The sequence below is a fragment of the Idiotropiscis lumnitzeri genome, unplaced genomic scaffold, assembly GCF_059441095.1.
Source record: "Idiotropiscis lumnitzeri isolate Australia: NSW breed Sydney's pygmy pipehorse unplaced genomic scaffold, RoL_Ilum_1.0 HiC_scaffold_297, whole genome shotgun sequence".
Taxonomy (NCBI): domain Eukaryota; kingdom Metazoa; phylum Chordata; class Actinopteri; order Syngnathiformes; family Syngnathidae; genus Idiotropiscis; species Idiotropiscis lumnitzeri.
In genome coordinates this window covers 30,001-42,500 of record NW_028283835.1, presented here as the reverse complement: position 1 = coordinate 42,500, position 12,500 = coordinate 30,001, and positions in this window count along the sequence as shown.

Below are 12,500 nucleotides of genomic sequence, written 5' to 3'. Positions count from 1 at the left end.
TTTAGGCGACCAGGGGTAAGGGGTTTAGGTGACCAGGGGTAAGGGGGTTAGGCGACCTGGGGCTGGAGAGGAGCACCTTCCCCGGGCACAGGCAGGGAGCGAGCGCCCACCCCCAGCTCCATCGCTCCGGGGGTAATAGGCCGGCGTCTGCCACACTTAGCCCGGAGAGGAGCACCTTCCCCGGGCACGGGCCGGGAGCGAGCGCCCCCCAGCTCCATCGCTCCGGGGGTAATAGGCCGGCGTCTGCCACACTTAGGCCGGAGAGGAGCACCTTCCCCGGGCACGGGCGGGGAGCGAGCGCCCCCCAGCTCCATCGCTCCGGGGGTAATAGGCCGGCGTCTGCCACACTTAGCCCGGAGAGGAGCACCTTCCCCGGGCACGGGCGGGGAGCGAGCGCCCCCAGCTCCATCGCTCCGGGGGTAATAGGCCGGCGTCTGTCACACTTAGCCCGAATAGGAGCACCTTCCCCGGGCACGGGAGGTGCCAAGCGGCCCCTAAGTCTACCCTCATGGAAGCTCCGGAGGAGGAGGGCGGGCGTGTGTCACACTTAGCCCGGAGAGGAGCACCTTCCCCGGGCACAGGCGGTGCCAAGCGGCCCCTAAGTTTGCCCTTATGGAAGCTCCGGAGGAGGAGTGCGGGCGTGTGTCACACTTAGCCCGGAGAGGAGCACCTTCCCCGGGCACAGGCGGTGCCAAGCGGCCCCTAAGTTTGCCCAAATGGAAGCTCCGGAGGAGGAGTGCGGGCGTGTGTCACACTTGGCCCGAATAGGAGCACCTTCCCCGGGCACAGGCGGTGCCAAGCGGCCCCTAAGTTTACCCTCATGGAAACTCCGGAGGAGGAGGGCGGGCGTGTGTCACACTTGGCCCGAATATGAGGACCTTCCCCGGGCACAGGCCGTGCCAAGCGGCCCCTAAGTCTACCCTTATGGAAGCTCCGGAGGAGGAGTGCATGCTGCCTGACAGTGAAGCCGAATAGGAGCACCTTCCCCGGGCACAGACGGTGCCAAGCGGCCCCTAAGTTTGCCCTTATGGAAGCTCCGGAGGAGGAGTGCATGCTGTGTGACAGTGAAGCCGAATAGGAGCACCTTCCCCGGGCACAGACGGTGCCAAGCGGCCCCTAAGTCTACCCTTATGGAAGCTCCGGAGGAGGAGTGCGGGCGTGTGTCACACTTGGCCCGAATATGAGCACCTTCCCCGGGCACAGGCGGTGCCAAGCGGCCCCTAAGTTTGCCCAAATGGAAGCTCCGGAGGAGGAGTGCGGGCGTGTGTCACACTTGGCCCGAATATGAGCACCTTCCCCGGGCACAGGCGGTGCCAAGCGGCCCCTAAGTTTGCCCAAATGGAAGCTCCGGAGGAGGAGTGCGGGCGTGTGTCACACTTGGCCCGAATATGAGCACCTTCCCCGGGCACAGACGGTGCCAAGCGGCCCCTAAGTTTGCCCAAATGGAAGCTCCGGAGGAGGAGTGCATGCTGCCTGACAGTGAAGCCGACTATGAGCACCTTCCCCGGGCACAGGCGGTGCCAAGCGGCCCCTAAGTCTACCCTCATGGAAGCTCCGGAGGAGGAGTGCGGGCGTGTGTCACACTTGGCCCGAATATGAGCACCTTCCCCGGGCACAGACGGTGCCAAGCGGCCCCTAAGTTTGCCCAAATGGAAGCTCCGGAGGAGGAGTGCACGCTGTGTGACAGTGAAGCCGAATATGAGCACCTTCCCCGGGCACAGGCGGTGCCAAGCGGCCCCTAAGTTTGCCCTTATGGAAGCTCCGGAGGAGGAGTGCATGCTGTGTGACAGTGAAGCCGAATATGAGCACCTTCCCCGGGCACAGGCGGTGCCAAGCGGCCCCTAAGTTTGCCCAAATGGAAGCTCCGGAGGAGGAGTGCGGGCGTGTGTCACACTTGGCCCGAATAGGAGCACCTTCCCCGGGCACGGGCGGTGCCAAGCGGCCCCTAAGTTTGCCCAAATGGAAGCTCCGGAGGAGGAGTGCATGCTGCCTGACAGTGAAGCCGAATATGAGCACCTTCCCCGGGCACAGGCGGTGCCAAGCGGCCCCTAAGTCTACCCTAATGGAAGCTCCGGAGGAGGAGGGCGGGCGTGTGTCACACTTGGCCCGAATAGGAGCACCTTCCCCGGGCACAGGCGGTGCAAAGCGGCCCCTAAGTCGGTAAAGGTTGAAATAAGTAAATAAATACAAAAAGGACGAGGGGGGAAAAAAAAAGGCAAAAACGTATAAAATTCCCCCATTCATTTCAATGGGCTCGGCCGAATTGGGCTTGCGGGACCGCCGAGGGCACGCCGGAGGGCGGTTGAGTCGGTAAAAGTTGAAATAAATGAATAAATACAAAAAGGACGAGGGGGGGGAAAAAAAAGGCAAAAACGTATAAAATTCCCCCATTCATTTCAATGGGCTCGGCCGAATTGGGCTTGCGGGACCGCCGAGGGCACGCCGGAGGGCGGTTGAGTCGGTAAAAGTTGAAATAAATGAATAAATACAAAAAGAACGAGGGGGGGGGGAAAAAAGGCAAAAACGTATAAAATTCCCCCATTCATTTCAATGGGCTCGGCCGAATTGGGCTTGCGGGACCGCCGAGGGCACGCCGGAGGGCGGTTGAGTCGGTAAAAGTTGAAATAAATGAATAAATACAAAAAGAACGAGGGGGGGAAAAAAGGCAAAAACGTATAAAATCCCCCCATTCATTTCAATGGGCTCGGCCGAATTGGGCTTGCGGGACCGCCGAGGGCACGCCGGAGGGCGGTTGAGTCGGTAAAAGTTGAAATAAATGAATAAATACAAAAAGAACGAGGGGGGGAAAAAAAAGGCAAAAACGTATAAAATTCCCCCATTCATTTCAATGGGTTCGGCCGAATTGGGCTTGCGGGACCGCCGGGGGCACGCCGGAGGGCGGTTGAGTCGGTAAAAGTTGAAATAAATGAATAAATACAAAAAGAACGAGGGGGGGAAAAAAGGCAAAAACGTATAAAATCCCCCCATTCATTTCAATGGGCTCGGCCGAATTGGGCTTGCGGGACCGCCGAGGGCACGCCGGAGGGCGGTTGAGTCGGTAAAAGTTGAAATAAATGAATAAATACAAAAAGAACGAGGGGGGGGGGAAAAAAGGCAAAAACGTATAAAATTCCCCCATTCATTTCAATGGGCTCGGCCGAATTGGGCTTGCGGGACCGCCGAGGGCACGCCGGAGGGCGGTTGAGTCGGTAAAAGTTGAAATAAATGAATAAATACAAAAAGAACGAGGGGGGGAAAAAAGGCAAAAACGTATAAAATCCCCCCATTCATTTCAATGGGCTCGGCCGAATTGGGCTTGCGGGACCGCCGAGGGCACGCCGGAGGGCGGTTGAGTCGGTAAAAGTTGAAATAAATGAATAAATACAAAAAGAACGAGGGGGGGAAAAAAAAGGCAAAAACGTATAAAATTCCCCCATTCATTTCAATGGGTTCGGCCGAATTGGGCTTGCGGGACCGCCGGGGGCACGCCGGAGGGCGGTTGAGTCGGTAAAAGTGAAATAAATGAATAAATACAAAAAGAACGAGGGGGGGAAAAAAAAGGCAAAAACGTATAAAATTCCCCCATTCATTTCAATGGGTTCGGCCGAATTGGGCTTGCGGGACCGCCGGGGGCACGCCGGAGGGCGGTTGAGTCGGTAAAAGTTGAAATAAATGAATAAATACAAAAAGAACGAGGGGGGGAAAAAAGGCAAAAACGTATAAAATCCCCCCATTCATTTCAATGGGCTCGGCCGAATTGGGCTTGCGGGACCGCCGAGGGCACGCCGGAGGGCGGTTGAGTCGGTAAAAGTTGAAATAAATGAATAAATACAAAAAGAACGAGGGGGGAAAAAAAGGCAAAAACGTATAAAATTCCCCCATTCATTTCAATGGGCTCGGCCGAATTGGGCTTGCGGGACCGCCGAGGGCACGCCGGAGGGCGGTTGAGTCGGTAAAAGTTGAAATAAATGAATAAATACAAAAAGAACGAGGGGGGGAAAAAAAAGGCAAAAACGTATAAAATTCCCCCATTCATTTCAATGGGTTCGGCCGAATTGGGCTTGCGGGACCGCCGGGGGCACGCCGGAGGGCGGTTGAGTCGGTAAAAGTTGAAATAAATGAATAAATACAAAAAGAACGAGGGGGGGAAAAAAGGCAAAAACGTATAAAATCCCCCCATTCATTTCAATGGGCTCGGCCGAATTGGGCTTGCGGGACCGCCGAGGGCACGCCGGAGGGCGGTTGAGTCGGTAAAAGTTGAAATAAATGAATAAATACAAAAAGAACGAGGGGGGGGGGAAAAAAGGCAAAAACGTATAAAATTCCCCCATTCATTTCAATGGGCTCGGCCGAATTGGGCTTGCGGGACCGCCGAGGGCACGCCGGAGGGCGGTTGAGTCGGTAAAAGTTGAAATAAATGAATAAATACAAAAAGAACGAGGGGGGGAAAAAAGGCAAAAACGTATAAAATCCCCCCATTCATTTCAATGGGCTCGGCCGAATTGGGCTTGCGGGACCGCCGAGGGCACGCCGGAGGGCGGTTGAGTCGGTAAAAGTTGAAATAAATGAATAAATACAAAAAGAACGAGGGGGGGAAAAAAAAGGCAAAAACGTATAAAATTCCCCCATTCATTTCAATGGGTTCGGCCGAATTGGGCTTGCGGGACCGCCGGGGGCACGCCGGAGGGCGGTTGAGTCGGTAAAAGTTGAAATAAATGAATAAATACAAAAAGAACGAGGGGGGGAAAAAAAAGGCAAAAACGTATAAAATTCCCCCATTCATTTCAATGGGTTCGGCCGAATTGGGCTTGCGGGACCGCCGGGGGCACGCCGGAGGGCGGTTGAGTCGGTAAAAGTTGAAATAAATGAATAAATACAAAAAGAACGAGGGGGGGAAAAAAGGCAAAAACGTATAAAATCCCCCCATTCATTTCAATGGGCTCGGCCGAATTGGGCTTGCGGGACCGCCGAGGGCACGCCGGAGGGCGGTTGAGTCGGTAAAAGTTGAAATAAATGAATAAATACAAAAAGAACGAGGGGGGAAAAAAAGGCAAAAACGTATAAAATTCCCCCATTCATTTCAATGGGCTCGGCCGAATTGGGCTTGCGGGACCGCCGAGGGCACGCCGGAGGGCGGTTGAGTCGGTAAAAGTTGAAATAAATGAATAAATACAAAAAGAACGAGGGGGGGAAAAAAAAGGCAAAAACGTATAAAATTCCCCCATTCATTTCAATGGGCTCGGCCGAATTGGGCTTGCGGGACCGCCGAGGGCACGCCGGAGGGCGGTTGAGTCGGTAAAAGTTGAAATAAATGAATAAATACAAAAAGAACGAGGGGGGGGGAAAAAAGGCAAAAACGTATAAAATTCCCCCATTCATTTCAATGGGCTCGGCCGAATTGGGCTTGCGGGACCGCCGAGGGCACGCCGGAGGGCGGTTGAGTCGGTAAAAGTTGAAATAAATGAATAAATACAAAAAGAACGAGGGGGGGAAAAAAAAGGCAAAAACGTATAAAATTCCCCCATTCATTTCAATGGGCTCGGCTAAAATGGGCCTGCAGTACTGCCGAGAGGCCGCCGGAGGACGCCCTAGTAGGCAAACGTTGATCCCCACACACGAGGGGTCAGTTAGGCGACCAGGGGTAGCGTTTAGGCGACCAGGGGTAGCGTTTAGGTGACCAGGGGAAGCGTTTAGGCGACCAGGGGTAGCGTTTAGGTGACCAGGGGTAGCGTTTAGGCGACCAGGGGTAGCGTTTAGGCGACCAGGGGTAGCGTTTAGGCGACCAGGGGTAGCTTTTAGGCGACCAGGGGTAGCTTTTAGGCGACCAGGGGTAGCGTTTAGGCGACCAGGGGCGTTGCAGTTCCGCCGAATTGCATTAGGGGCGCTGCAGTAGGCAAACGTTCTTCCCCCCTAGTCAGAGGGTCATTTGCCTACTTCCCAGGTTTACCCGGGTTTTCCAAAACACCTGGGGCACATTTTCAGGGATCACGTTTTTAGAAACAAAAATATTCATAATTTCTTCTAAGTCCCCTTTCCAGCGGGGAACTTTGAAACATTGTATCCGACCACTGAAGGCTGTTGGCGGGCACGGCGCGGCAAACAGCCCGCACTCAGGCATGGAGCTCCGGGGAAAGTTGCCTAATTTCTTCTAAGTCCCCTTTCCAGCGGGGAACTTTGAAACATTGTATCCGACCGTGGAAGGCTGTTGGCGGGCACGGCGCGGCTCATAGCCGGCCCTCAGGCACGGAGCTCCGGGTGAATTTTCACAAATTTCTTCTAAGTCCCCTTTCCAGCGGGGAACTTTGAAACATTGTATCCGACCGTGGAAGGCTGTTGGCGGGCACGGCGCGGCTCATAGCCGGCCCTCGGGCACGGAGCTCCGGGTGAATTTTACAAATTTCTTCTAAGTCCCCTTTCCAGCGGGGAACTTTGAAACATTGTATCCGACCGTGGAAGGCTGTTGGCGGGCACGGCGCGGCTCATAGCCGGCCCTCGGGCACGGAGCTCCGGGTGAATTTTTACAAATTTCTTCTAAGTCCCCTTTCCAGCGGGGAACTTTGAAACATTGTATCCGACCGTGGAAGGCTGTTGGCGGGCACGGCGCGGCTCATAGCCGGCCCTCGGGCACGGAGCTCCGGGTGAATTTTCACAAATTTCTTCTAAGTCCCCTTTCCAGCGGGGAACTTTGAAACATTGTATCCGACCGTGGAAGGCTGTTGGCGGGCACGGCGCGGCTCATAGCCGGCCCTCAGGCACGGAGCTCCGGGTGAATTTTCACAAATTTCTTCTAAGTCCCCTTTCCAGCGGGGAACTTTGAAACATTGTATCCGACCAAAGGAAGGCTGTTGGCGGGCGCGGCGCGGCTCATAGCCGGCCCTCGGGCACGGAGCTCCGGGTGAATTTTACTCAATTCTTCTAAGTCCCCTTTCCAGCGGGGAACTTTCAAACATTGTATCCGACCACTGAAGGCTGTTGGCGGGCGCGGCGCGGCTCATAGCCGGCCCTCAGGCACGGAGCTCCGGGTGAATTTTCACAAATTTCTTCTAAGTCCCCTTTCCAGCGGGGAACTTTGAAACATTGTATCCGACCGTGGAAGGCTGTTGGCGGGCACGGCGCGGCTCATAGCCGGCCCTCGGGCACGGAGCTCCGGGTGAATTTTCACAAATTTCTTCTAAGTCCCCTTTCCAGCGGGGAACTTTGAAACATTGTATCCGACCGTGGAAGGCTGTTGGCGGGCACGGCGCGGCTCATAGCCGGCCCTCGGGCACGGAGCTCCGGGTGAATTTTTACAAATTTCTTCTAAGTCCCCTTTCCAGCGGGGAACTTTGAAACATTGTATCCGACCGTGGAAGGCTGTTGGCGGGCACGGCGCGGCTCATAGCCGGCCCTCGGGCACGGAGCTCCGGGTGAATTTTCACAAATTTCTTCTAAGTCCCCTTTCCAGCGGGGAACTTTGAAACATTGTATCCGACCGTGGAAGGCTGTTGGCGGGCACGGCGCGGCTCATAGCCGGCCCTCGGGCACGGAGCTCCGGATGAATTTTTACAAATTTCTTCTAAGTCCCCTTTCCAGCGGGGAACTTTGAAACATTGTATCCGACCGTGGAAGGCTGTTGGCGGGCACGGCGCGGCTCATAGCCGGCCCTCGGGCACGGAGCTCCGGGTGAATTTTCACAAATTTCTTCTAAGTCCCCTTTCCAGCGGGGAACTTTGAAACATTGTATCCGACCGTGGAAGGCTGTTGGCGGGCGCGGCGCGGCTCATAGCCGGCCCTCGGGCACGGAGCTCCGGGTGAATTTTTACAAATTTCTTCTAAGTCCCCTTTCCAGCGGGGAACTTTGAAACATTGTATCCGACCGTGGAAGGCTGTTGGCGGGCACGGCGGGGCTCATAGCCGGCCCTCGGGCACGGAGCTCCGGGTGAATTTTTACAAATTTCTTCTAAGTCCCCTTTCCAGCGGGGAACTTTGAAACATTGTATCCGACCGTGGAAGGCTGTTGGCGGGCACGGCGGGGCTCATAGCCGGCCCTCGGGCACGGAGCTCCGGTGTGAATTTTACAAATTTCTTCTAAGTCCCCTTTCCAGCGGGGAACTTTGAAACATTGTATCCGACCAAAGGAAGGCTGTTGGCGGGCGCGGCGCGGCTCATAGCCGGCCCTCGGGCACGGAGCTCCGGGTGAATTTTACAAATTTCTTCTAAGTCCCCTTTCCAGCGGGGAACTTTGAAACATTGTATCCGACCGTGGAAGGCTGTTGGCGGGCACGGCGCGGCTCATAGCCGGCCCTCAGGCACGGAGCTCCGGGTGAATTTTCACAAATTTCTTCTAAGTCCCCTTTCCAGCGGGGAACTTTGAAACATTGTATCCGACCGTGGAAGGCTGTTGGCGGGCACGGCGCGGCTCATAGCCGGCCCTCGGGCACGGAGCTCCGGGTGAATTTTACAAATTTCTTCTAAGTCCCCTTTCCAGCGGGGAACTTTGAAACATTGTATCCGACCGTGGAAGGCTGTTGGCGGGCACGGCGCGGCTCATAGCCGGCCCTCGGGCACGGAGCTCCGGGTGAATTTTTACAAATTTCTTCTAAGTCCCCTTTCCAGCGGGGAACTTTGAAACATTGTATCCGACCGTGGAAGGCTGTTGGCGGGCACGGCGCGGCTCATAGCCGGCCCTCGGGCACGGAGCTCCGGGTGAATTTTCACAAATTTCTTCTAAGTCCCCTTTCCAGCGGGGAACTTTGAAACATTGTATCCGACCGTGGAAGGCTGTTGGCGGGCACGGCGCGGCTCATAGCCGGCCCTCAGGCACGGAGCTCCGGGTGAATTTTCACAAATTTCTTCTAAGTCCCCTTTCCAGCGGGGAACTTTGAAACATTGTATCCGACCAAAGGAAGGCTGTTGGCGGGCGCGGCGCGGCTCATAGCCGGCCCTCGGGCACGGAGCTCCGGGTGAATTTTACTCAATTCTTCTAAGTCCCCTTTCCAGCGGGGAACTTTCAAACATTGTATCCGACCACTGAAGGCTGTTGGCGGGCGCGGCGCGGCTCATAGCCGGCCCTCAGGCACGGAGCTCCGGGTGAATTTTCACAAATTTCTTCTAAGTCCCCTTTCCAGCGGGGAACTTTGAAACATTGTATCCGACCGTGGAAGGCTGTTGGCGGGCACGGCGCGGCTCATAGCCGGCCCTCGGGCACGGAGCTCCGGGTGAATTTTCACAAATTTCTTCTAAGTCCCCTTTCCAGCGGGGAACTTTGAAACATTGTATCCGACCGTGGAAGGCTGTTGGCGGGCACGGCGCGGCTCATAGCCGGCCCTCGGGCACGGAGCTCCGGGTGAATTTTTACAAATTTCTTCTAAGTCCCCTTTCCAGCGGGGAACTTTGAAACATTGTATCCGACCGTGGAAGGCTGTTGGCGGGCACGGCGCGGCTCATAGCCGGCCCTCGGGCACGGAGCTCCGGGTGAATTTTCACAAATTTCTTCTAAGTCCCCTTTCCAGCGGGGAACTTTGAAACATTGTATCCGACCGTGGAAGGCTGTTGGCGGGCACGGCGCGGCTCATAGCCGGCCCTCGGGCACGGAGCTCCGGATGAATTTTTACAAATTTCTTCTAAGTCCCCTTTCCAGCGGGGAACTTTGAAACATTGTATCCGACCGTGGAAGGCTGTTGGCGGGCACGGCGCGGCTCATAGCCGGCCCTCGGGCACGGAGCTCCGGGTGAATTTTCACAAATTTCTTCTAAGTCCCCTTTCCAGCGGGGAACTTTGAAACATTGTATCCGACCGTGGAAGGCTGTTGGCGGGCGCGGCGCGGCTCATAGCCGGCCCTCGGGCACGGAGCTCCGGGTGAATTTTTACAAATTTCTTCTAAGTCCCCTTTCCAGCGGGGAACTTTGAAACATTGTATCCGACCGTGGAAGGCTGTTGGCGGGCACGGCGGGGCTCATAGCCGGCCCTCGGGCACGGAGCTCCGGGTGAATTTTTACAAATTTCTTCTAAGTCCCCTTTCCAGCGGGGAACTTTGAAACATTGTATCCGACCGTGGAAGGCTGTTGGCGGGCACGGCGGGGCTCATAGCCGGCCCTCGGGCACGGAGCTCCGGGTGAATTTTACAAATTTCTTCTAAGTCCCCTTTCCAGCGGGGAACTTTGAAACATTGTATCCGACCAAAGGAAGGCTGTTGGCGGGCGCGGCGCGGCTCATAGCCGGCCCTCGGGCACGGAGCTCCGGGTGAATTTTACAAATTTCTTCTAAGTCCCCTTTCCAGCGGGGAACTTTGAAACATTGTATCCGACCGTGGAAGGCTGTTGGCGGGCACGGCGCGGCTCATAGCCGGCCCTCGGGCACGGAGCTCCGGTGTGAATTTTTACAAATTTCTTCTAAGTCCCCTTTCCAGCGGGGAACTTTGAAACATTGTATCCGACCGTGGAAGGCTGTTGGCGGGCACGGCGCGGCTCATAGCCGGCCCTCGGGCACGGAGCTCCGGGTGAATTTTCACAAATTTCTTCTAAGTCCCCTTTCCAGCGGGGAACTTTGAAACATTGTATCCGACCGTGGAAGGCTGTTGGCGGGCACGGCGCGGCTCATAGCCGGCCCTCAGGCACGGAGCTCCGGGTGAATTTTCACAAATTTCTTCTAAGTCCCCTTTCCAGCGGGGAACTTTGAAACATTGTATCCGACCAAAGGGAAGGCTGTTGGCGGGCGCGGCGCGGCTCATAGCCGGCCCTCGGGCACGGAGCTCCGGGTGAATTTTACTCAATTCTTCTAAGTCCCCTTTCCAGCGGGGAACTTTCAAACATTGTATCCGACCACTGAAGGCTGTTGGCGGGCGCGGCGCTCACAGCCCGCCCTCAGGCACGGAGCTCCGGGGAAATTTGGCTCATTTCTTCTAAGTCCCCTTTCCAGCGGGGACCTTTCAAACATTGTATCCGACCACTGAAGGCTGTTGGCGGGCGCGGCGCGGCTCACAGCCCGCCCTCAGGCACGGAGCTCCGGGGAAATTTGCCTCATTTCTTCTAAGTCCCCTTTCCAGCGGGGAACTTTCAAACATTGTATCCGACCACTGAAGGCTGTTGGCGGGCGCGGCGCGGCTCACAGCCCGCCCTCAGGCACGGAGCTCCGGGGAAATTTGCCTCATTTCTTCTAAGTCCCCTTTCCAGCGGGGAACTTTCATACATTGTATCCGACCACTGAAGGCTGTTGGCGGACGCGGCGCGGCTCACAGCCCGCCCTCAGGCACGGAGCTCCGGGGGAATTTGCCCCCTCATTTCTTCTAAGTCCCCTTTAGGCGACCAGGGGTTGACAATTTAGGTGACCAGGGGTTGACAATTTAGGCGACCAGGGGTGACTTTTAGGCGACCAGGGGTGAGGTTTAGGCGACCAGGGGTGAGGTTTAGGCGACCAGGGGTAGCGTTTAGGCGACCAGGGGCGTTGCAGTTCCGCCGAATTGCATTAGGGGCGCTGCAGTAGGCAAACGTTTTTACCCCTAGTCAGAGGGTCATTTGCCTACTTCCCAGGTTTACCCGGGTTTTCCAAAACACCTGGGGCACATTTTTAGGAACCACGTTTTTAGAAACAAAAATTCTTCTATGTCCACCTCCGTGAAAGAAATTGCCCAATGGTTCCCGCGGAAGAGAGCTGCCAGGCGGACGCATACTGCAATAACGGCCGCCCTGGCGCTCTGGTGGATGTTATCCTCGAAATTTCTTCTATGTGCCCATTCCAGCGGGCAACTTGCGAACAATGGTGTCCGACCATGGAAGGCTGTTGGCGGACGCGGCGCGGCTCACAGCCCGCCCTCAGGCACGGAGCTCCGGGGGAATTTTCCCCTCATTTCTTCTAAGTCCCCATTCCAGCGGGGAGCTTGCAAACGTGGTATCCGACCACTGAAGGCTGTTGGCGGGCACGGCCCCACCAGCGCAACACGGCACTTCCTATGACTCGGGTCCGACGCAGGAGGAGCGGTCCTCCCGGCCCCGCCACACGGCACTTCCTATGACTCGGGTCCGACGCAGGAGGAGCGGTCCTCCCGGCCCCGCCACACGGCACTTCCTATGACTCGGGTCCGACGCAGGAGGAGCGGTCCTCCCGGCCCCGCCACACGGCACTTCCTATGACTCGGGTCCGACGCAGGAGGAGCGGTCCTCCCGGCCCCGCCACACGGCACTTCCCATGACTCGGGTCCGACGCAGGAGGAGCGGTCCTCCCGGCCCCACCACCGCCACACGGCACTTCCCATGACCCGGGTCCGACGCAGGAGGAGCGGTCCTCCCGGCCCCACCGCAACACACACAACCACTGACCGATTGGCAATCATGACCCGCCATCGGAGGGCCCCTGCCGGCCCCGGCCTCGCGCCGGGGTGTTCGGGTGGACGGTTCCTTCGGCCTGCGGGTCGACCTCTGAGCGTTGGCCGGCACCGCAGCACACACAACCACTGACCGATTGGCAATCATGACCCGCCATCGGAGGGCCCCTGCCGGCCCCGGCCTCGCGCCGGGGTGTTCGGG